Source organism: Hesperophylax consimilis, chromosome 10, assembly GCF_061612785.1.
Source record: "Hesperophylax consimilis isolate HC1 chromosome 10, BYU_Hcon_1.0, whole genome shotgun sequence".
NCBI lineage: Eukaryota > Metazoa > Arthropoda > Insecta > Trichoptera > Limnephilidae > Hesperophylax > Hesperophylax consimilis.
In genome coordinates, this window is record NC_142845.1 from 15002599 (window position 1) to 15028108 (window position 25510).

Below are 25510 nucleotides of genomic sequence, written 5' to 3' on the forward strand. Positions count from 1 at the left end.
ACGGACCTCCGATCGGCCCCAATGGCCATAACGGCTAACAGCGAGCATTATGGCGGTGGACGACCAATCTCGATCCCGATACTGAAAATATCATATTGGCGCTAACAGGGGTCCAAAAGCATTCAAATTTGGCAAGCCATATTCTAGAAGGTACCTACAAATTAAATACAAAGTTTAAAATATAGATATATATGTGAAAATAACTAACATAATGTGAATAAGTAGTTACTAAACAAAGGGGAGAAATGGAAAATTTGTTACTGTGGATGAAATATGAAATAATAAGGACGGGTTGTTTCGGAGAATTTGAACAATTCATCAAATTTCAACGTTCATTTTCGGGTTCTGTGAAAGACTTATTCAAGTTCTGTCTTTATATCATTGTAGGCTAGTTGCTCGACAAAACTGAAATAAAAACAGAACTTGAAAAAATCTTTCACAGAACTTGAAAATGAACGTTGAAATTTGATGAATTGTTCAGATTCTCCGAAACAACCCGTCCTAAGAGAAATAATTGATTATATCTAATAATTATCTTGACCCTACATTATGTCTTAGAAATATTGAAATAAATGTTCCCAAATTCCATTGTGTAAGACGCCAGCCATAGCATGTTTCATTATTATTATTATTTTTTTTTAAATAAATTTAAAATAAATCAAATTTAATAATGTTATAATAATTATTAAGTTCTGCAAGTATTTCTGTTATTTTTACAGTTTTTAATGTGACAGCTGTTTCGGCTTTTGAGGCCATTATCTAATTGGAAAATGGTCACGCTGCCTCCCGCGCTCCGCGTAATTTGGTTTGTTTCCCTTTCCCCGCTTGGCTGGTCTATCAATCTAAATGTCTATGGAAACGACAAAATAGTGAGGTGACAATAAAGTTTGTAATATATTTTTCCAATAAAATATGTTTATTTTTACGATTAAAAAGGTGAGCCTTATTACATTTTTTTATGTTTGTAATCAAAATTATAATATTTAATAAATTATGTTTATTCTAATGATAAAATTAAAAGTATATCTCAAAACAGTTTTTAGTTATCGGATACGTTCAGAAATATTCCATTTACTTGAATTTTATTGCAATGCGAAAATACTTCAACATTTGTCAGAATTTGCGAGAAGACTGAGGGCTATAGTTTAATGATTTCAGAAGTCAAATAATTACGACATAATATAAAACTATAAATTGTCCTAACACTGGCGACCCAAACAGAGCGGTAATGTCATAATATTACCATTATTTTTATCAAACCGATCAAAACGTGTAATGGATGGATAAGGGCAGCTATAATGGAGAGAGGAAGTAACGAGGAGGAACTGAGCCATAAACTAACTATTTATCAATAATCTTACTTCCCTTTTTTGCGGCACGTCCGTGAAGCGGCACGCGATTCTCGAGGAGCGGTTAACATTATGATAAATATACCGGCAATAAAATAAACACCGACATGCAACCAACCAACTTGCCATGATTGAATCGTAAACTTATACCAATCAGCCGGAGATAACAAAATAAAGTTGAGCTTAGATATGTGCAAGTATTAATATGCATAACTGTTATACAGAAATAAAATACAGTTTAAAACATAACTGTAAGCTTTTGTGTATACATAACATGGTCACGATCACATTTTGAATGCCAATTTCCATCTAACCTAACCCGTTCATCTTATTTTTTATTGCTCCATTTCACCAATCCCCACATATGTTATATGCGTAGGTTGTGTAAGTTAAGAGGGGACATACAAAATGCAATCTTGCGCATGTCGATACAGTCACGAATAAAACTTGTAGTTTTTTTGTCGATTTTACGTTGTTTAAAAAAAACGATTGGTAAAATACTAGGACGTGGATTATGATGTTCAACTCAACAGGTAAATAATTTTATCCATACAAAACAAAGTATATTGCGAAAACACAATCTCTCGATTGGATAACCATGCCTATGATTATTTTATATTATGATTCCGAGAATACAAATAAAAATTACAATAAAGATAACAAACACACTTCACGGTTTTACAATATCATATAATTTGTAATGAATGCAAGGAACATCCAGTTAATTAGTTGCAACAAGCGTGTCTATTATTAATGCAAAAACGTGCACATTACCGACATTACGAATGATGTTAGATAATAAATTACAATGTGTTTGATGAATAACGCGGTATCCGCAGTAAATGCTTATGGTAAATGAATTGAGACTGGCATGTTCAACAGGGAATATAAATTAATATTCAAGACTTAACTCTGTTAAGCAGGGTGGCCACAAAAATAAAATAATACTTTTCACCATTATTACTATTTAAATTTAAATTGGGGAGCAGAATGTCTTTGGAGAAAATATTTTTTTTTTAAATCACTTAAATTTTTCTTTGATTTTTCAAGATGCGTTACAGCCTTCCAGAAAATGGCAATACGAATAATTGCGAACTGTGATTTTTTATACGATTAATAACTTTTGAGGAAGTGTCTCGAGACATTAAAAAAATAGTAATACCGAAATATTACCATTTTACTAATCAGGATTTTTATTCTACCAAACAGGAAAAAAATTATATCAAAATAAACACTGATCTTAATCGAAATACATAATAATGTGTTGTTAGATACTGTTGAATAAAATCAAAAAAAAAACTATTTCACGATAAACATAAATATCATTCCCAGTTTTCCCAACCTGGAGCCACCCTGTAAAAATAATACGTTGTTCGTTCATAGTAAATGTTGATAACGGGGAGTGGGTGAAAGCAATAAATATGTAATAAATCCAACAACTTGTAAATCCTACGGAAGGTGTTCCATAAGAATGAGTTTGGAGTGAATAATACAGTAAAGTTAGAAGAATTGGGGCAATGCAGATGGGGAGTTTGGGTAATATTGGGTTATTATCATATCGAGAGTTATTATTAATTATTAATCATGTCATGTCATTTCCATGCAGGGGTGGGCAGGAAATGGAAAAAACACAAAAATCAGTTCGGGACGATCCCCTTTCCTCCATTCGGACACTTGACACGATCTTGAATCAGTTGATATAATTTTGGGATGTACTTTCCATAATCCGTTCTCAAAAGGAGCGCCCTATTATTGAGAAGCATATATACAGAAAATGAATTAATTTAAGTGAAAAAATGTACCAACAAAAACTTCTGTTGGAAAATGTTGCGAAATTATAAAATATCAGTACGATAATATAATTAGAAAATTTAAATGCCTTACTCCGAACCTGTGTACCAAGGCATACGAGAATCCTTCAACTCTCTCACAGGCAGGTGCAGACTCTCAAATAATTATAATACACAACATAAATATGTCGGAACAAATCTGAAAATGAATAGAACATTCGCTGTTGCTGCACGGGTACATATTAATGTTCCAAATAAAACATTTTCAGTGAATTCAATGAGAAGGATTCGTAACCGCAAGTCTCGTAAAATATTTCATATGAAAATTTACACATACGCCGTGCTCCTAGCCGGCTCCGGGTAAAGGGTAAATTAAATATTATTATTACCTTATTTAGTATTTACTCACATTATCAAAATAATAAATATTACAGTAAATTTCTTCTAGACGCACTGTTGAGTGAAAATCTTTTTCTTCTTAACCCTGTAGGCTAATTTATTCCGTTACGCTCATATGGTCTCCCTTAATACATTAGTAAGAAATATGATACAAACAGTGTAAGAAAGACAAAACAATACACTTTATATTCAAATCTAGAAGTTAACTATAGAATAATTAATAGGTGCACCTATATGAAACCAAAGGTACTGAACGCAATTTGAAAAAAAAATTTTTTTTTACATGAATCGGCAAAGGAGTTGGGTGACAGAAAGTAATGGTTATAAGACATTTGTCTAACAACGTGTGCGTTATTTTAGTTATCCATAATTCTAGTTCATTTTTTACACAAAAAAAAGAAAAACTAGAGTCATTTTAAAAACAATTTTATCTTTGCATTTAAAAAAATTATATTTCAGAAACAGTTTTCGGATACACTAAATTTATTTCAATATTCCATTTACTTGAATTGTATTGCAAAGCGGAAATACGCACGAATTCTGACGGCGTCTTTAAGAAATATATTGGTTGATATGCCAGAGGCCTGAGGGGTTAAACAAATCAAATAGATATTTAAAATCTCCATAGCTCAATATTCATATGATGTTGCGAGCTGAATATAGTGGCATTCGATCTTATTATTTTTAATAGTTCAAAGCTCCATAATTCAGGAGCGAAATGAAATCTCTAGCTAAATACTGGCGTTGACCTAGAAAATGAAGACAGACGAAAATTTCATGATATCAGAGCTCACCGTTCTTAAGTTTTGTGTGAGGCAAACAAAAATGGTCAGGATTGTTTTTTTATGCAACATCATGATGCAAGATATAAAGAGTTGGTATTTTTTATGGAAAATTGAACATCTGGTTGTATTTATTTAATTATTTGTTTAAAACACATTTAACCCATGAAGCGCGCAGGATAAAGAAGTAGGGCGGTTTAGACTAGTTAACAGTATTTCTCTACGTGAAGGCATCGCCCTTTAATTCTATTTGCGGCAGTACCTCCCAGCTCTTGCATACAAAATGCGAGTTTGTACGAAAGTTTACACAACTCATTATTTATTGATACTTTTTAGTTAGAAACTGTTTATTCGAGGTGGAATTACATCGTAATATTATTCGTTTAAACACGTCCAATAAATAAACGTTACTTAATTGTTTCTTTGAAACGATGCGCTACGAAAATCTAAGTACATCAACGTACTATAAATTATGTTAAATAACTAAAGAAATAATATTAGTATTAAGTTAATTTTAGCTTTTACCAACTGTGTTCAAAACGATTTTTACCTATCATTTAGAATTTAAATGCCAACAATGTTCTTCTTTGAAGAAGTTCTGGAGGTGGTGGAGATGATAATTTTGAAAATAAACAAATAGAGGAATAGCATAGGTACATATTTTTTAGTCAAAATATTACTTTTTTATTTTATATTATTTTGTTTTTTTGGGCAAACCAACAGATTTTTTACATTATTAAATAATAAATTTATAAAAAATACAAATAATATAAAAATTTAATTATAATAACAAACTAAGGGTCCAGTACCCGTGGGCAAAAAATATTTACAGAAAATACTAAATATTAAATAAAGTAAAAATAACATCGGATATAAGAACACAAGTACATTACAAGATATCAATTTTATCCTCACACAACACCAATATATGTATATACCTACAACTAAACTGAACAGATGTTTGTAAAATGAATCACTTGTAACTGGACAGGGTTCATATCAACAACATGATAACTTGCAGTATGTTATTAATTATTATTTAATAATAGCTAAGGTATCTTTTTTAAATGTTCCTAAACTACACGAAAATATGTCAATATAATTAAAATTCTTATTGTATAGGGTACAAGCTCTGAATATAAAAGCTTTTTGTCTGAGATTAGTAGAACATTTTTGAAGATGAAAAAGTGATTTATCTCTAGTTCTAAATCTAAATCTAATGTTTTGATTCGACCATAACGTTAAAGAAAGATAAAAAAGCGTGAAATAAAGATATTTAAAGTTTCAATAACGACAAAAAATAAACATTTTACGTTGGGTCTAACAATAATCAGCAGGCGATAATTTATCCACTTCAGCACACCCCGCTGATGCCCCTACTTAGAGCTAATAAAACACGCATGATATCCCATCAATCTGCATGATAATAATATAATCAGTACCAGTAATATCTTAAAGGTAGACATTTCCTACATATCCGTTAACAACGCTAAATGCCGTACACCTGCCTCGGAGTGGTACAGCCTTCCCCGCCCATACTAATAACACACTCCTCAAGCATATCCGGTTAAAAATCGTGGCGAAGTAATTCCTACCAATAAATAAAAGCTACCTAGTACTAATAATTTGGATAATAACAGTGATGGGAAGTAAACACTGCCATTAGGGAAGAAATTAAAGAGCAGCAACAAAACGATTTCGAAAGAGGTTAACAGTTGATAAAGTTTACTGTTTGCAAAATGATAGAAAAATAATGTTTGAGCGAACAAACATTGTCAGACTAAGCATCACTGATAAAGAAGCTATTTTAGGCTGAAGAGATCAATTACAAGCAGATACTTTTATCCCAGTAGATACGCGATAGCTTTATATATTATGTCCTCGTGCTTACAAATGAAGAAATTGATGAAAACAAGCAGTTTCGCAAATAAAACACGAAAGAAAAAAAACAATTTCACACAAGTAAGATTTTTATTTAGCTAGACAAACTGACAATTATTAACAAATGAAGAAATTGACGAAAACAAGCAGTTTCGCAAATAAAGCACGAAAGAAAAAAAAAACAATTTCACACAACAAAGATTTTTATTTATCTAGACAAACTGACAATTATTAACAAATGAAAAAATTGACGAAAACAAGCAGTTTCGCAAATAAAACACGAAAAAAAAAACAATTTCACACAAGTAAGATTTTTATTTAGCTAGACAAACTGACAATTATTAACCGGTAATAGAATCAAATTGTGAAGAAAGCTTTTCATAATATAATAATAGGATATTGATTTCAGATGTATCGCATTTTTATTTAAAACATTTTATTTTTTATGAATCACTTTGTGAAATTTTTATAACGCGCATTAAAAATAAGGAGTAGACTGGCAACGACTATATTATAATACAATAATAAAAAAGATTATAAATTTATTATTTATTTGCGATTTCGCTTGTGAGGCAGACAGATTAAATGTTTATTAGTAGATTTGCAAATATTATTTATTTAGGTATGATTTTAGATTTCCCGGCCAAAAGTATCAGTGATTTATTTTTCGGGAATTACGCCGTGCTGCGTTATCTTATGCTGTGATGTGACACATCTGCGTAGAGCAACACGGCATAATACCTACCCCAAAAATAATCACTATAATTATAATTTACTATAAAAAATATCCGAAAAAAAATATTTGAGTCACTAGTATTCACTGCTACCGGCAAAAAAAAAATATAATACCGAGTGTATTTGAATACAAAATTCTGTCATAAATTTGAGGCGTCTAAAATATGGGTTGTAAAATCCGAAGTTCCATTACAGTGCGCGGGTACAGGCTATAGGTACGCTTTGCCTAAAGAATTTATATGCGTACACCCAGCAGAAACTTACCGAGATTTATTTTGTGGATAAACTTCTACGTCCGTATTACAATGTCCAAAGAAAACAATTCTTGTTTATGTTGGAATCATTCTGACAGAGTGCATTTTAGTTTGAAATTGCAAAATATCATAAGACTTGGGAGAATTCATTTATGTATATCACTATATAAAGCATTACAATAAGTACCTACTCGAACAACTCGTTAGAATTATAAGATTCTCCAGACCCGTGAAAAAGTGCGCAATTTCCTAGTTGAAAGTATTTATGTATAAAAAAAAGTGGGTGTGTCAAGCCTACGCAAGACAGAAGTGAAACTTCTTTTGTTAAACCGTATGAACCACAATCAATTACGTATTTCACTCGTATTACACTCACGACGCAGTATACTAACCAAGCAGCTGATGCTTGGCGTGGCGCAGTTCGCTGGTGTCTGAGAGAGAGGAAAGAAGAGAAGAGAGAGAACGTTCGTGAGCGGCTCCCCCACCTCAACAAGCGCATATGGTGAGAGAGGGACAGTGAACGGTGAGCGGTGGTGGGGGTACCCGCATTTTCGTGTCGATCCTGACTCGGTTTTACTCCGTCCCCGAAAATCCATTACGCGCCTAAAGAAGTTTCACTTCAAAAATATTTGCCTCGGGATAATTGCGTGTCAAATGACGATCATAAATGTAACTTTTGAATGAACACCTTTAGTAAACATGAAAAATTACGACGTCTGTCTAAAATTTAAACAAAAAAATACGCATTTAAAATATAGAATTATTAATCAATAATGTTGGTATCGCTTGTGTGAATCGTTCCCACAGTAAGTTCCAATTTAGAAAATCAAAGCAATTTCCGGTTTTAGTTACACAAATACACCACTGAAATTATTTCGTTCAAAATAACTATTTTGTATTATAACTTTAACTATTCTTCAAGAAACATTGTGAAAAATAAGTATAAAACATGACAGAAGATAGTGAAATGGCTTCATCCTTTTCCTAGGTTGGATAATAATTATTAACCAAATTAAAAACAGCGATACTCGGGAGCACAAAGAGAAAGCGGACGGAACACAAAGAGCTTCAGTCTCTTGTAGCAAAAGGAGGAGAGAATAGGGCGCATGGAGCTTGGTGCTTCCAGCGTGCAGCAGGGCATTCATAATACAAGAGCTGTCCCATTACAAATAATAACAGACTTATAAACAAGAATCAGAGTTTAATTCTTTCTCCAGGTCCCGTGTAATTAAGCGGTAGTAAGTATTAACTGGCAGCTAGTTCCGCGGGCGTGGGCGGGGAGCTCCCAGCGAATACCAATTGAAACGACCACTTCAATTATGGCGCTAACGGCCGACAATTTTGGAAAAGAAACCTACGCTTAATTTACGATCGCTGTTTTATTAATTCAAATGAGTTCATTAACTGTTGCTCTTGTTCGTAAATAAATCAAGATAAGAAAGGAAAATTACAGACAATTTGTTGGAGGTATCAATAAAATCTTATTGTTTTAAGCGCGGCCGAATTAATCGTGAATCATTAATGGGTGTGTTTGGATAAGAAATCTTAGTAATAAAAATAATAACAAAAAGTCATACTTTTTATGGTTATATGCAAAATTAAATAATTTAAAAAAACTATCTATGAAAAGGTGTTACGTCCTTTGTCACGCCATTGTCAAACTGCAGTAAAGCCACTGACGAAAAAAAACTATCAACAAACAGGGGTTTTTATATTTTTACCTATTTGAAGTAAGGCTGACATGAAAATAAGAAACGAAGTTAGATACAGCATACACATCGAAATTAATACACGAGCCAATCAGGGAAAGGAGAACAATCCAACTTGCGTAGAGCGCAGGATGCAGCGTGACCGTCCCACTTTCGGTGATTTGTCAATAAATGAATCCGACAGTATACAGGCAACTTGCCACAAATTGCAATATCACCATTTGGTCCTCGAAAATAAAATCGGCTTACGAATTACTAGTCCTTTTACAATGGCGCGCAACTTACTGGCTGCGTAAAAAACTTATAAATATCCCAAATCGGGTAAACAAAAGCTCGGGCTTCCAAAATTTAATATTTTGTTACACTATTTAGTTTGAGACTTTTACAAATGTGTTATAATTTATCCACATCACTTAATTTTAGCATCGCTAAGCGATTGGTTTAAGAACGAACATTCAGATCCTGCGCAGAAAAGTCTCAGATTGGACAACGTTGCAAACCTTTGCCCTACTTTAGGTAACTTTATTTATCGGTCCGGCTATTTCAATGTGCGCTCTTCGGTGGTCAATATACGACTGATGTGATAGTGTATTCAGAAAATTCTCGTGCAAAAATTATGGTCACGTGGTTTTCTCCAGCTTGTCGAAATGATACCCGGATTTCATATGAGGGCAAGTGTATTAATTTCAATGTCTATGGATACAACTTAAAAATAGCAATCTGTTTGATTTTGAATAATGAATCAGCAGGAATAAGGATATTACCAGGAACTATGAAACCGACAAGATGTATTTTACGTCTATGCACAATTTCACGAATGCGGACGGATATCGGGCGGTTGGTGGATGGTATGACGGCAAACAAGAAGAAGTTTAACAAGGAGCTAGCATCTCTATCAACTCATTACCTCAGCGCCGCCACTGGAAACTCCAAGACGAACATTGAAACTAACAAGTATTGTACATTGCGGAAATTATGAATTTACGGTAAGACAAGATACGCGAAAGGATGAGATGTCTAGAAGTAAAGCTGAGCTTATCTTTGTTCAGTGAACAGAGGAGGTAAAACATGTAACGAAACAAAATTGATATGCCTTGAGTTTTCCCGAGGAGAGAACTTCAGCGCTATTACTCGACTCTCTTATGGAGTCGTCGCTTGGATTTTCATTGGTTCTGTAGGGGCCGTGTTTATCCATGACCTATACCATGCACCTACTTCATCCAAAAATATTATTCAAATGATTTCCTTTGACTTGGATAGCTATTGACCGACGATAGAAGAAATAGCGTAAGTTTTATATGTTTATAACATTTGGAAACTATTTGTAAGACACAACACCTTCTAGACACAAGCGCCAGCTTCTATAGAAGAGGAACATTAAAAAAAATCAAAAGCAGTGAAAACTAATTGTCTGAATTATTTTAGTTAGCATTATTGATTATACTCTGTAATATTATTATACTGTATATTGATTAATTATTTAATAAAAAATACATTGTTAAAAATTAAAAAAATTAAATTAAAAATTTAAAAAAAGAACCCTACTGGCCGGCGTGCGCAAATAATTTTTTCTCCAATTTATTTATTTAAAGTAATATATAGTTTATATTATGTCACGTTCTAGAGTGAAATATACTCTCAGTATCGCCCTGGTAAAAAAGCATCCTTCAGCATTTTGCTTGAAACGGCTTTGGCTGTGTTTGCCAGATCCGAATAACCGGGTACTTTCCCATCTTCTTCCCCATTTCCTCCCCCCCTACCTTCAGCCTCACAACATTCCCCAATAATTGAAGATAGCATAGTATCACTGACTCCAAACGGCTGCGAGCATGTAGGACTCTTATGCTGTATTCACACGAAAAATAAGCTGTTGACATAAAATTACATAATTAATTAACTACATGAAAGGAAATAAGCAAGAAGATTACTGACACTCCATCGTCAAAGTTGTGTCAACATTCGCAACGACTGGAAGCTTCAGTGGTAAATAATTTGTCTCTGGGGCGCACAGTCGGTTTGTAGCGAGTTTAAAGCTAACCAAATTTATTGCAATTTAATTAAGTCGGAGGAAGGAGCTCCCCAGTACCCAGTCTCACGGGATGCGACTGAAGCCTCGCATAACATTCATTTGCATACAAATTAGCGTCTAATTATGCGCCGAGCTAAAGACGCACTCCACGAAATAAACTTATACGATTTCTTAACCAGTTTTGACATTTAAGTGTTCTATTTGAACATAAATGCAACTATACATTTATGGCCATATCATTAAAATATCTGACTTAAGTGAGCAATTAGTTTATTCAACTTCAATTTATTTATAAATACATTGTTTTAAATGATGTTATTGTTGGAATGTAGGTGGTTTTATGTCGGAATTATGCCAGTTTAAAACATAACATTGATCAATCAATGCTGGTATTTACGTTGTCAGACAGGCCAATTATTTTCAATCAGGGGAGAGTTTGTTCGGGAAGATTATATAAATACCCGGAGGCATTGTTAAATTAACTCAAACCCCTCCAGATAATATTAAAAGTAATTAAGAGCAAAGTGTTGTTGATGTTTCGGACGAGAGAGATAATAATTATCAATTTAACCCGAGGGTGGTTAAAATGTAAAAAAATCAGAAAGCTTAAAAGCATTCACGGTTTGATAAGTAACATAGCCTGTAAATTGTGAAATTTCACCCAGGGTTATTAATCAAATACCAACAATTTGCTTGTAAGGCTTACAACTAAAATCATAATTAATAAAGCTGTTCAGGGGTGAAGAGTTAAATTCCAAGCAGATAATAATATATCGCACCAGATAAGTGAGATAGCTCTGTATATATTATAATGAACTCGTGCTCACAAATAGAAGAAATTGAAGAAAACAAGCAGTTTCGTAAATAAAATAAAAAAAGCAATTTGACATAAAGCTAGAGAGCACAACACCATAACCGAACACTTGACATCCCATTCGGGCAAGCAACTAGGGGCAGGGGCACTAGCCACCACAAGTGGAAAGTCGTTCCTGACTCAAAGCGGAGGCCCAAAACGGGCTCTTACGGCCGCGGCTCCTGATTACATCGTTACCCCGCGGAGCTCGGCCATTTGCCGCTACACATAATATAACAAAAATAACAAGATAAACTGCTGCACGCGGCGTAATGGATAAAAAAGGGAAGATGAGCTATAATTTAATAAAAGTGTATGTTCATTCCAACGTAATGAGCGAAGGGCCTTTATTCGCGAGGAAATTGTGGGCGGACAAAGAAAATAAACTCTGAGCTTTATCTCGTTACACCCAAGGCGGATTATTCAATAGCCCCTAATGCGGCGGCGGTTTAGCTCGGCGAGGCGTCTCTTCATTCCACGTCGGCCTTAAATCTTAAATCTTGTATTTGGCGAGATGTTTTCATGCTGCACACTTATATCCGTAATTAATCATTATCAAATTAAAACAAAGAACTTTAAAAATTTAACAGTCAAGCAGCCTTCAGTTGAAAAAAACGAGGTAATCGTCTTCAACGGTTGCATCACTTTTGTCAAGAAAAAGAAGCCGGGTGGTTTTTACACTCCAAATTTAAACAAGGCCATAGAAGTAAGATAAATCGAGGTTAGATATTTGTTAAAATATTACATCTGATTTGACAATGAAACCCAAGAAATATACACATCAGCAAAATCTCTCAAAAACTATACATAAATTACTTTATCCACAAATAAATTGCTACCGAAGAGTTTCGTGAACAGGAAAGCCAAACAATGAAGTTTTTCAAGCACTAACACAGCGCACTGTTGGCCGGAAAAAAATACGAGGATATTATTTCGGTGGGTACCTACTCCGTGGAGAGCTGGGATGTTACTTTATTTTATATACAGGAAACAAAACGAAGAAGAGAGCAGCGTAGTGTGTTCTACTGTAGTATATATAAAAATACATTTCTACTTGTACCGCCCCATGGCAGAATTTCAACGTAGTAATATCGGGCCACTTTAGTAAAACGAACACACCACTTACTTTGAGTTTTCCTGGGGCAATTGGTCTAATACGCGATAATACAAGTGCCAATGTGCTTTGCTCGCTCCATTGTAGCTTAAGGATAGCATTGTAGCTTTCGTGGTTAAAGGATGTAGGAGCCATTTTTACTGCCGGGGCTGTCCTGGGAGGTCGGACATTGTGTATTTTTAGAAAGCCTCGTTACTAACGCATTTGTTTACGGACACGAAACCAAAACAATCGTTTTCTTTTATTCTTGACTAACATTACATCCCAAATTTCAGCTTTTCTCTCTATTTTTACTTTTTTGATTGTAACATAAAGTAGTCGCGTTCTCGAGCGCGTGTAGAATATAAGTTCACAAGAAGTACCTATCTACGAGCATGACGTGTTGAAGGAACGAATGTGGTAAGCAGATGTTTTTTATTGCTGAAGTAAAAGAAGGGATGAACAAATGGTGTTAATTCATTTTGAACAGAACAAAAAGCCTATAAGAATAAATAATACAACCTAAAGAATGAAACGAATTTAAACGCGTATTAAGAGGATAATTGTTTAACATTACGCCGCAAACCACAACAAAGAGAATATTTTTTACAGCTTCGCTTAAGGGAATGGAGAAACCATTTACGACGGCGAAAATCTCGCCCGCAAAACCGACCGAATACAATAACAATCCAAATAAAGTTACTGCCGAACAAACGACCTTTTCTAGAAGGCGGGAAGCGCACTTCGGGAAGAATAACCACCACTAAATATATATTATATTCCAACATACACTTGGGGAGAAAATCCGATTTCGCAGCGTTGCACGGAATAAAGTATCGTCAGGTGGCGCCTTCTCCCGTCTCCCATCTCCCATCTCCATCTCCACACTGTGCTAGAGTAACACGTGTTTCATTTAGTTATATCGCTAAATACCACACAGAACGGTGTGTTGATTTTAAGTACAGTGAATTAAATTATAATAATGCTAATTTTGTGGTTTTTTAAGTTTAGACAAAAATCACCGAGAAAATCTTCTTCAAGCAGTAGAACATAAGTATATTTCTGAAATCAGATCATCATTTTACAGGGCGCCAACGTGGGTGGTAAATTAAACCATTATTTAAATATATACATATTTGTGCTTAGGTAGGTAGATACATTGAAAGGTCGAAGGAATGTGGGTCGCATAAAAATAAAGTTAATTAAATGGAATACAAACCACATACCAATCGCAGATGACGTCACTTGGCAATGTTAAAATATGCGGTTGTGACATTGCAAACTCGCTCGCGCTCCATACGCGATGTTTTAAAGGAGTGCCCCCAAAAGCGAATGCGTGCTATAATAGCACGGCTCAGGTGTTGGCGTGCATTCATTATGAAGATTAACGTAGGTTTAGTATTGTTTGCAATTCCGTCTTCTCGTGGAATGCAAGACGAATGATTTAACTTCATTTCTAGTTGAAGACCTCCTCCTATGGGAATATAATTTGGCTTCAATTAATGAACGAAGAGGGCGTGCTTAACTGGCACAAAGACCCGCTAGTGCGTGTGCACGCGGTCTTTGATCGTGATGTATTATGACGCCGACGGAATGTGGCGAAAAACAGAATAAAACAGGCAGCGGAAAGCCTCGTTACATTCCGCCAATCGTATGGAAGAACACACTAAATAAAAACGATAGAGTTGATCGAAAACAGTTGCGCCCCATCAATATTTATGCTAGCAGATTTCGGTTAAGGAAACGCGTGACGAGCGTTCTATATGAGCCGCGACCGAACCAACCAACTTCAACCAACCGACAGTACAGGCAGGCGGACGTGCTAGTTTCCACTGCATTTTGGGGACATGTCGAACCTTTTTGTTGATAAATTCTGCCTACTTATTCTGATGGAAATACTTAATGCAAAGATGGTATCTTAGACGCAGAAGAAAAGATGTTACGAAACGAAAATAAGTTTACAAATTTGGATTAGTTGTTTCTTTTCGAAAACTGGAATAATTTGAGGGGAAAACTTCCAGAAGTGCGTGAAGATGTTATAAAATACGCGTGTAAACCAATAAGAGCAATGTAATAAAAAATAAAACTTTTATTTCGGGAATAATATAAGACTTCCCTGGTTGCTAATAAAAAACACGCGAGGGAAGGAAAAATTTAGCATTTGGAAAACACACCGCAACGGGAGCGGGGGAATAGAAAAATATTAAGCCATCCGCCGGGGACTAGCTGGGGGCGAAAATAAAATTTGATACGTGCAAAATGGACCGTTCAATTGGCGTAACATAATACCCTATCAGGGTACGAGGAAATACATTTATTCTGACAGGTCGGTTAATTTTTTTCAATTTCAAAGTTTTCCCTCACTACCTTTTTTAAAAGAAGAAAAAATGTTTGTCAGGAGACGGAAGTTCCGCAACAAATTTGTTTTCTACATTTCTACGTCATTAAGTTCCCGTCTCACTTGTTACATCCGTCAACAGAAAGAAAGTCAGTGTGACAAATACGTTAAGCAAACAATAAATAAGCGCAGCTTAAAAAAATTTAAATAGTTATATTAAAACAAGGAGCAGGATATTGTGTTAAATACAGGGTTTTCCACCTTCCGCCTTCCCAGGAAAATAATATTCAAGCGGTGACGTGCTCATCCGGGAAGTTTGCTTTCGGCCGACGATTTCGTGGTTTGTACTTGTACCCGGTAATACTTTCACGTACAAACTCCTACATAATAAATAAAATACAAGACTCGTCTAGTGTACAGTGAATACGGTCGGGATATCGAGTATCCTATTCGATAAAGACGGCTTAGAACTTCACATTATTGGTTGGCAATTTAAACATATCTATTAAACGTTTCTAAATATTTACACTACATGTATACCTTTTCATCGCCATTCTATTTCAAACTGTTAAACAAATATTGTTTCAACATGGGTTCTTCCGTGTGCGTTTCGTTTCTTAGAAAACATTGGTTACGGGTTGTTTTGAATTTAATGTCAGATCTTCAATTATAATTTATTTTTGCAGACAAAGAGTTAGCAAGTTAAGCGCAATGGCCAAATAACAAAGAGCGTCACAGAAAAGGACAATAAATTGGTGATTGCAAAGGAGCGCAGATTGTAAATTGCTGCGCTAATTGACATAATACCGAAGAAGATACATGAAATTAAGACCAATACATTTTAGACGCATCACTATAATTCACCCAGTTCTCGGACGTTGAAAGAAAATATTGTAATAGACTAAATTAAAACACTTAACTAAAACAGATTATTCTTATTGTAAGGTCACAATAATAATCTGATAAATACTTTATGTAAATACACATGTTCATATTTTAAGCTTTATCTCAGGCCTGTTGATAGTAGCGGATTCCCATTACAGACCCGAAGAAGAATCTCATTTACATCTCGATATAAAATACATAATTCAAAGTTTATTGAAAAATTATACGGCAAGAGGGTAGCGAACAAAACACGTTGAATACTTTGGTATACCGCCGTATGGAATAGTCGGCATGATTTGCTAGCAGACACTGGCTACATATTTTGCGAGCGAAGAGTAAAGTATAGTAGTAGAATCCAGCCGGTACAGATGTAATTCCCGACATGGACACATTAACGCTAGTGGGCGATGCTGCACGCTACTCTGGGAGATGTGAACATCGAGGGTTAATGGGCCGGGGAAGGGTTTAACTCGGAACATCTAGTCTTGGGGTTGTTGGGAGTTTGATTCTATTGAGAATTTATAATAGATGATATGGCTGTTTAAACTAAATACTACCTACCTATAAATAGTAGCTACATTCTAACGAATATCACTATGTTAACATAATAAGGCCAACAAGAAGTAGATAGTCTGGAGTGCGGAATAACATAAAATAAAATCTATATATATATTAATGTTTCTTTGTTTGTCCCATACAGGAACGGATACCATTTATCCGATTTTGCTGAAAATTTGGTTGAAAGTTGATTCTTATTAGTGCCAGGAGTGTTTAGAAAGTAATTTGACTGGTAAAAAGAGCCGGGGACGCTAGAGAAATACTTAACGCATCATCTCTGCACTGGCATAAGATGCGGAGTCGAATTATAGTCGGCATACTGTAGTTTTTTTAAACATAAACAATTTGGATTCCATGATGCTACATGAAAGATAGAAAAAGTCGAAGACATGGATAAAATAATTATCTGTGGTAAAAGAGACATAAGCGTTGAACGAAGAATTACAATACAATAATATCATTTCCACCTTAAAATGCACCCAGTTTTCAAGTTCCCTAGAATTCACAACCTTTACTACAAACCATTTATAAGTCACCGAACAACGCCGGGTACACGACTATGTTATAAAAATCAAATTTTTAGATTTCCGACATTTTTAAATCTGTAGACGGACGATCTAGTTATAATTGAAAATATTTTTAACGAATTGGTTATCTCAGCATCTTTGCGTATTTGTTGTGAAGTCAAAAGAAGTTGCATCGTCTGACAAAGTATGCGAAACCCTCTTAAAAAGATGAAACAGTAATCAGTGAAACACCTCGACGCTGATAAAACGAACAAATGTCCCATTAGACGGGACAAAAGGTTAATAAAAAGCCGCGAGGCGACCGAAGCGAGTGAAGCGACCGAGCGAAAAACAGAAGTGCAATGTAAGCACGGCCTTTAGCCATAATCCGATGGAGATCAGTGTCAACCGTGGGGCGTGAGGAGCCAGTAAGGACAACACGAGATGAACGTGGATCGGCTTTGGAATACAGAATATCGTCTCTTCTCGCAGCCGGCAGCAGGCAGCACGCTATATCTTATTCTCCTTATTCATTGTAAGAGCGTACTTATGTAGATGTAGAATGTAGAGGGACTTATCGAGATGGAACCGAGAAGTGGCCGGTTCTGCTTTAAAACCGGCACGATTTATCACCGTGTCGTGTCGCAGGCTGTGACCTATTATTAATGAATATTGTATTGTGCTACTGGTTGATTTAACCAACAGTAGGGTAATCGAGTTAATTTTTAAATAACAATAAATGTTGATACAATCGTTGCAGATAAAAGACAAAATGTTTTATTTTAGAGCTAATATTGACAGTAATAAAATTGTTGTTGACACAAATGTTGCTGGTTTTTTTATGAATGATCCAGTCTAAAATATACATTGAATTAGTTTATTTAACAACGTGATGATTTTAAATGAAAAGAAACCTTTCACGTGAATAATTTTTAATAAATTTTGCTAAATGATTATGATCAAATTTTAAAAGGATTTTGAAAATAACAAAAGATATTTTCCTGTAATTATTACAGCAAATATTTAATAAATTATTATCGATTTATGACATAAATAGATAGATTAGCATAGCTGGTATTTTCAAAATGGAAAAACAAAATAAATCATTGCAATATGAAAACCATTTCAAAAAAAGTTGTCACGTGGTAAAAATCTAACAAACACGAGTACACAGATCACAGAATGAGATAAAACTTAAAACATTTATCCTATTAGACTCTTGACATGACCGGACCTTACGTTGACATATTGTCTTCCTGGAGCGTTCTCTAATCATTCCATTCACTTCAGTGTCATATCCGACGCCTTACCTATTTTAGTATCGCCAAGATGAAAGATCTCCATTCGAAATAGAAACGTTGCTTTAATTAGTTTTAGCCGTGTATGGTGACCAGAACTGAATATCCTAATAGTGAATTCCCCACCGTTCTCTTCATCTTCCTTTTCCCGATCTCCGTTCTCAACGCAATACCTTCAGCCTGCCTCAATTGGGAATGACGCGGGGATGATCATCTAAGATTTATAAATTCCTGATTATCGTTTGACTTAAAAATGTATGTGAGGGAGAATAAAACAAATAAATATGCACAAGCCTGAACCGTATAAGATTTTTTCTTTCATGTATCTCGCCTCTGAGGAACGTGCTGATGTTTTGTTTCCCGTAAGTACAGAGGGTAGAGTGGGGTGGGTAGTGTCGATATTCTAATAACGTCCCCCGCCGTATTGTCGGTGGCTGCGGCTAGGATCACAGGATAATCGAGACACGTATAGGTCATTCATATTGATTACCGGAAGCAAAACAGACTCGAGATATTTGCCGATAGGAATACTAATCGGTAACAAACTAACGACACGATGTCGTCAAATATCAATATCAATATTTCTATTTTTATTGTGTGTACACGTTTTCAAGGTTCTGGAAAAAGTATTACTGCTACAAAGTAAGAAAAAATCAAGAAGTGGAGAGAAAAAGAGGGAGTTTACAAAATATTAACGACAAATCTGTTTATCCGAAACATGAAAAACTCTGTATCGGCGTACTGAAAATTCCACAGCTTTTTCGGAATAGAAATTCTAAGTCAACGCAACTGTTTTCAGCTCCTAAAGTTATTCTAACCACGAGCTATGGAGCTTTGAAGTAGAAGATAATGCGCTATACTTTTATTTGGTAAAAAATAATGATTTCGAGAGACAAAACAAATTTCACAGCGCAGACAAAACCGGATTTAGTTAAAACGAAAAAGCTAATAAAACTCATTTAATCGGATAAAAATCATAATTAAATATGTTGTTTGTTTGCCAGTTAACAATTTAATTACCGTAAAATAATAAAGAAAATATTTACTCGGCGCCAGTTGAAATGAAAAGCACAATACAATGCCCGCACAAATTCGCGCTATTCCGGCCGATTCTATACGGTCTCCGTGCGAATAGAGTCGCCAGCGTACACGACAAAGTGACAACCGTGAAAATGTGACAACCTCGGCTGAACAATAAACTGTCATAAAAATAGTCCGCAAAGGTAAAAATTCGCTGACCAATCGATAAAAAAGTTAAACGTCATCGGAAACTAAATGAATGAAAAAGAAAAAAATGAAAAGACAGTGGACGACCAAAAGACATCGTGAAAAAAACACATTTAACTTAATCATCAATCATTATTCCTATCGAGGAGGCTACATTGAAGGGTTCATCTGACTTCACCATTGTAATAACAATAATAATAATGATTCTACGTATAAATCTTTATACATTAACACCCGCGTCACGTTTTGCGAGAGTAACGTGTTAAAATTTAAAGGGATGCCAAGACGATTGAATGCAATCATTAAGCTTTCAATAATAATTCTCAGTATGAAAAGATGCTCGCAATTACTTGATGTAATAGAAATAGCTCACATTTAATGGCAGATTAATATGACACATCTTTCAGAACCGATAGAATCATCTTTATAGATTGTATTTTAGTATTAAGGGGATGGCAAAAAATAAATAACCAATCGCGGGTATAATGAATTCATCAAATGTTTTATGGCGTATCTATTTGCGATAAATCATTACGTCAAATTCTTGCATAGATAATAAAGAGAGGATTTCATGTGAAACCCTTTGACGGAAATCATAACAACGAAATAAAAGAATGTGGTTTGGCCATAAAGTGTGTATTTCCAGTAATAAAAAGTCGTAATGCGTTATTTCATAAAGAGGAATGGCGATAGATATAAATGTCGAGTATTAGGAGAACAGATTGTGAGTACGGGTTCAGCTGGGGGTGCGGGTAAGGGTATGTACGGATGGCGGGTGTGATTTATCGGGAGCTAATAACGCGGTCGCACAATCTGAATCACAAAGCCTCCAGGTGACTCCCAGGAATACCAATGTAGCTCAGCAAATATGAAAGCCGAAAGAGAAATAAATTTATATCCTCCTCTAGCCGTAAAAGCTGGATATGGCCCGGCTGCCGATCTGAATACTGATGAGCGCGGGAGTAATGATGAAAAAACCCATTTCGTAGTCAAAGGATAAGTATGCGGAGGGGCTGCTGAGTGATTTGTCACTTTCTACTCGTCACGCCTGGCCAACACTATACTAGGTATACTAGGAGAATATTATATAGCTCTGACTCTTACCTGGGCCTGCTCATTCGCAGTACTCAGCAGTCAGTAGTCAGTATCCACTCTGACTCGATAATGACGGGAATATGGGCTAAAGTCAAAACATACTTTAGCGTGTTTATTCCGTTTATTTATGTAAACCTGACTTTAGAAAAACATTTTAGGATGGATCCACGAGGACATACATTATTTATTATACAAAAGAAACATTTTCAGAGAATAACTTTTAGGATTTTCCCGAATTTCAGCATAAAGATTATCTTATTTACATTTTCAGTGGAAGACCAAATTGCCGAGTGGTATTTTTATTCAAGTTTCTGCGCATGTTCTCTCAGAACATAAAGCAGGAATAAAATATTTAGCCTAGCAAACAAAAAAGGCCGTAAAACACTAACGGCAGTCAACAATGTGTCCATAAAAAGTGAATAGAATGGGAATATGACGGAAACCTTTTTCATTTTATATCGCTTTATAGAAAGACGGGAAATCGAATAAAATCCGGTCAAGGGGAAAAACAATACTCTTCCACGTTACAAAGGGAAAACGGCGACAGAGGCGGCGGAAGGCGGGCATCGGACGGCGGTCTCCCCACGCGAGGGGAAGAGGCTCATAAAAGTGGAAAAACAAGGAGGAAGGATGTTTTCTCTTCAAGGAAAACTTGTTACGTTGCACGGTCTCCGAAAAGCAAACAAATACGTTCGAAATTGTTTCCACAGCGGTGATTGCCGCAGATGTTTGCCTAGTCGGCCAGATCGCTCGAGACGGACAGTAACGGTTCACTTACCACCGGTACCGGTACTATGCTCTCCGTGTACTACACCACTCTCACTCAGTCAGGGGGTGGATGTTGCAGCTCAAGTGCGCCCCAAGACGCTGGACGCCCGCGCCGCGTCCCTTGTAATAAACCGTCTCAAACAAGCCTGAACCTGAACCATCACCAACTGTAATTTAGGAATAAATCAACTGAGAAATGTACACGCCGAGTAGGGCCAATTAAGCCGGCGCGCGGCGTACATCTGCTAGTCAGGACTTTAGTGAATTAACCTCAAGAGACAAAGGGGGAGCTCTGATTGATGGAGTTTAGTGGAACACTAACACGATCATAATTGAGGCATTGAGGGCCATCGCTTCTCACTTCTAGCCTAATGCGACCACTGAATGACACATCCCAAACGCCATTTCAAGCGGTGATTTTAAATTATGCGAGAACCTTGAATTTAACGTTTAACAAGACACGAAAACAGAAAAATAACATTACGGCTACAGAAATTGTTAAATTACTGTCCTCCACCAATATCATTTGTATATAATAAGAAATTTTAAAAATTAGTCCACATATGTACATGGTTGACATTTGTCACACGTGAACGGCTCGCTTCTACGATTCGCTCTTGAGTTCAACAGCTCAACTATATAATGATTTACCGGCCTCTGTGTTTCCTCCCTCTTACAACATTCAAGTCCCATGTTCACTCCTTCCTTTCCTCAAAAAGACAAAATAATTTCTCTCGGGGCGTCCTGTGACTAGTTAGTGTAAAAATAAAAATAATCACCGTAACGGTTTTCAGGTTTAACATTAATGAGAAAAACTAACAAAAAAAAGCACTTTCTTTGCAATATGACAGATAATATTAACATTTTAATACTTTTTAAATATCTTCTTAGCAGTACCAGTAAGGTAACAAAATTACCCAATTAATGAGTTCCAGTCGTGCAGCAAACAGAGACACAATGCTAAAATACTAATCTAAATGATATCATTTCTATACTGATTATAAGGCTAAGCTCCTGACAAAGCTGGCAGGTTAATTTGTCGTATATATGCAGATTGGGGAATAAACGCCGCCGGCTCCCGTCGAGCTGTGGGGGTAGCAGGGGTCGGCAGGGTGGCGGTAGAGGGAGGGGAAGCTGTAAGGGAAGCTAGCGCCGGATGCCCCCCGGGACCAGAGATGATTGAATGGAGTCTCATCGGCTCGTCGATGGCGGATGACAGATAGTGGCTGATTAACCGGGCTTACAGATTGCTCGGTGCTAGGTGAAAATGAAAAACACGATATCTTTCAGAACACCATACATTGCGAGTTGCGAGTCACTATTTATAGGTAGTTCACATGTTATATTATACTACATCAAAGTATATTTTTTGCGAATCGTAACATTGTACTTTTAGTTGGCATTATCTACTCAACAATGCTAGTATTATATCATATCTTGATAATGCTTATTGAGTTTTGTGTAGTCGTTATTGGTTGTTGTTGTTGTTGTTTACAAAGTTTTGTAGGCTTTGCAATCTATTATTATTCACCTGAAATAACCGCATGTCTAAGAATCTAAGGTGAATGAGGTAAGATGTGAAGGAAGTCGGTTAATTCCTTAGACTCTCAACATTATAATATTTTAGTTCCGAGCATTATTATATGTCAATTATCCATCAAGTTACATTACTGGAATGAAACTGATAAGAGAAGGGTAATTCCAAAAGCAATGACAATATTCTACGCCAAAAACCTAAATAAAACGAAACACGATAAATAATAATAAAAAATGTTTTATTATCTTCATTCTTTGTAACAAATGGAGATGATGATATCCTCACTGGGATCTCCCGTGATAAAGATTTCATTTACATACAATTAAAATTTAGATTATTTCATTTTAAAATACAAATATATTTTTTACCTACTGTTTATTTCTGAAACAATTAAAAATATATTACATGATGTTTTTAGCGCAGTTGAGTGATCTCGATTTCAGTCTGTATTTGGTGTCAGTATATTTTCTATTTCTGATTTTCCTTATGTTTTGTATCGAGTTTTTTATTTGAGATTTAATAGATATAATATTGTTGTGATTTTTAAATAAGGGTGGGATTTTGTTTTAGAGTTTAGTAACAAAGAGTTTAGTAATATTTATCGTGTTTAAAATATAACGAGGACGCATTAGTTATGACAAAACTAGTCACGATAGAGTTCTCAGAATAAGGGTCGGTCATTACAATATCCACAAAGGCCTATGTGGTGACACGGGTCACGGCACATACGATTCCTGTAATTGAAAATCACAAGGACCTGCGGTAAATCACCTCAAACATTTATTAGTTATTGAAATAAATTAAAACGGCCTCATGTAGTTGTTAACAACAACTGTTTTTGTTGTTGTTATTACAACTACAACAGTAAAGTGAACAGAAGACTTTCAATAGTATGCTGATAATGTTCAATAATAAGTGTGTCCAAAGTCACCTCAAGGGTTCTCAAAAATGAAGACAAGGCGAGTATTTAATAACCAGACCGCCACGCACACAATGTATCATAAAACATTTGCATCCAGAGTTATTTATTCAATAGAACAAACCTCACTTTCATTTCAGTACCTCTTGAATCTTCTAGAAAATACGAGAACTATTTAAATTTATAAAAACAAAGTCAGTAAATATTATGTATATTTAAACAAAACAAGTATAACGGTATCCAAGCTCTTTCTAGAATTTTCAGTCAAAGGGCAACGTTTCAAAGAACTAAACCTCTTTTGAGCTCATAAAAAATGTAATCTCAGTTCGAGAAAATGTTGCTCCAACTCCGATGACGGGAAAAATAGTTCGCTAACTTGGTCCGCAAGGAGAAATGCGAGTCGGTGTCTCGATTCAATAAAGACTTCGCTGCACATTTTATTTCGTCTCCGGGCAAATATGAAGTGTAACAATGTTCCGAGTGGCGCTGGGAAATGAAAAAGCACCATTGTGCGGCGAACAAGCAGGAACTGGCGAGATTCCTAGGTGGAGCGTGAAGAAGACAAGGACATTCACTTTTGCGACTTTATTTTCGCTTCTCATTAAATCTCCTTATAAAACTTCACCTAAACGCACCTTCTCAGAAAGAACAATTTCTAAACTGAAAAAAGGTTTGAATTCTACGTAAAAAGCGTGTTTTATTTAACTTAGGATCAAATAACATGACCGAACTGTCGACGCCGTGTTAGGTCAAGCGGAAAAAATGATTTCCAAAGTGCTTCCAACAGCCTTCAGTGACGTCACTGACTCTGACAAGCGTACCCCCTCCTCCAAGTTTCTTTCACTAAAGATAGATCCCCCAAACCCCCGCCCGGGGGACTAACCATCGGAGGAAAAACTCAAACGAAAAGAATTTCCACCTGAATGTTTCCATTTGAATGAATCGAATTACGTGGGGGAGATTATATAGAGAATAAACGAAATATAGTTTCATTGTAGATTTGATTCAATGTTTAGAAAATTGCATGACTAAACTCATCGAATTACGGAATCAAGATTAAACACGGATTAGATTTTTACCCCCGAAATCAATTCACATATTGCAAAGATTAAAATGAAATCATTATTTTATCTTGAAAAAATCTTGCAGTAAAACTTCGCGTTCAGTAAAGAATGCATAAAATTGCGAACAGTAAATCTTTGAGCAAGAAGTCTGTTTTATCGTTCAAAAACTTTATGTATAAATTTTATCTCGCGGCAAGGCGGACTATCGTCTATAGATTGTATTGACGTGAACTAGCGAGGAACGTCTCCTTTTCCAAGATGAATTACCTTATACCCCAGTCTGGTAAATCAACAGCTGGAGCAAAAAGATAAATAGTTAGACATATTATTACTATAGTCTCGATGAAGCATCGTGTGCATAAAGCAAGCGTTAAATGTTACATACAACGTTGAATGTTACATACAGCGTTGAATTTTATAGCGTCATCGAGGTGATTTTTC

At 35.5% G+C, this 25510-nt stretch overlaps 1 protein-coding gene and 1 long non-coding RNA gene across 3 annotated transcripts in view; both read right to left on the reverse strand.

Moving 5' to 3' along the window:
• LOC149420347 (uncharacterized) overlaps positions 1–25510 on the reverse strand; it is a 486416-nt gene that overhangs the window by 160368 nt on the left and 300538 nt on the right. The gene's annotated exons all lie outside the window — the stretch shown is intronic.
• The window catches only part of LOC149420348 (uncharacterized), a 110123-nt gene that overhangs the window by 78597 nt on the left and 6016 nt on the right, over positions 1–25510 (reverse strand). The window lies entirely within an intron of this gene.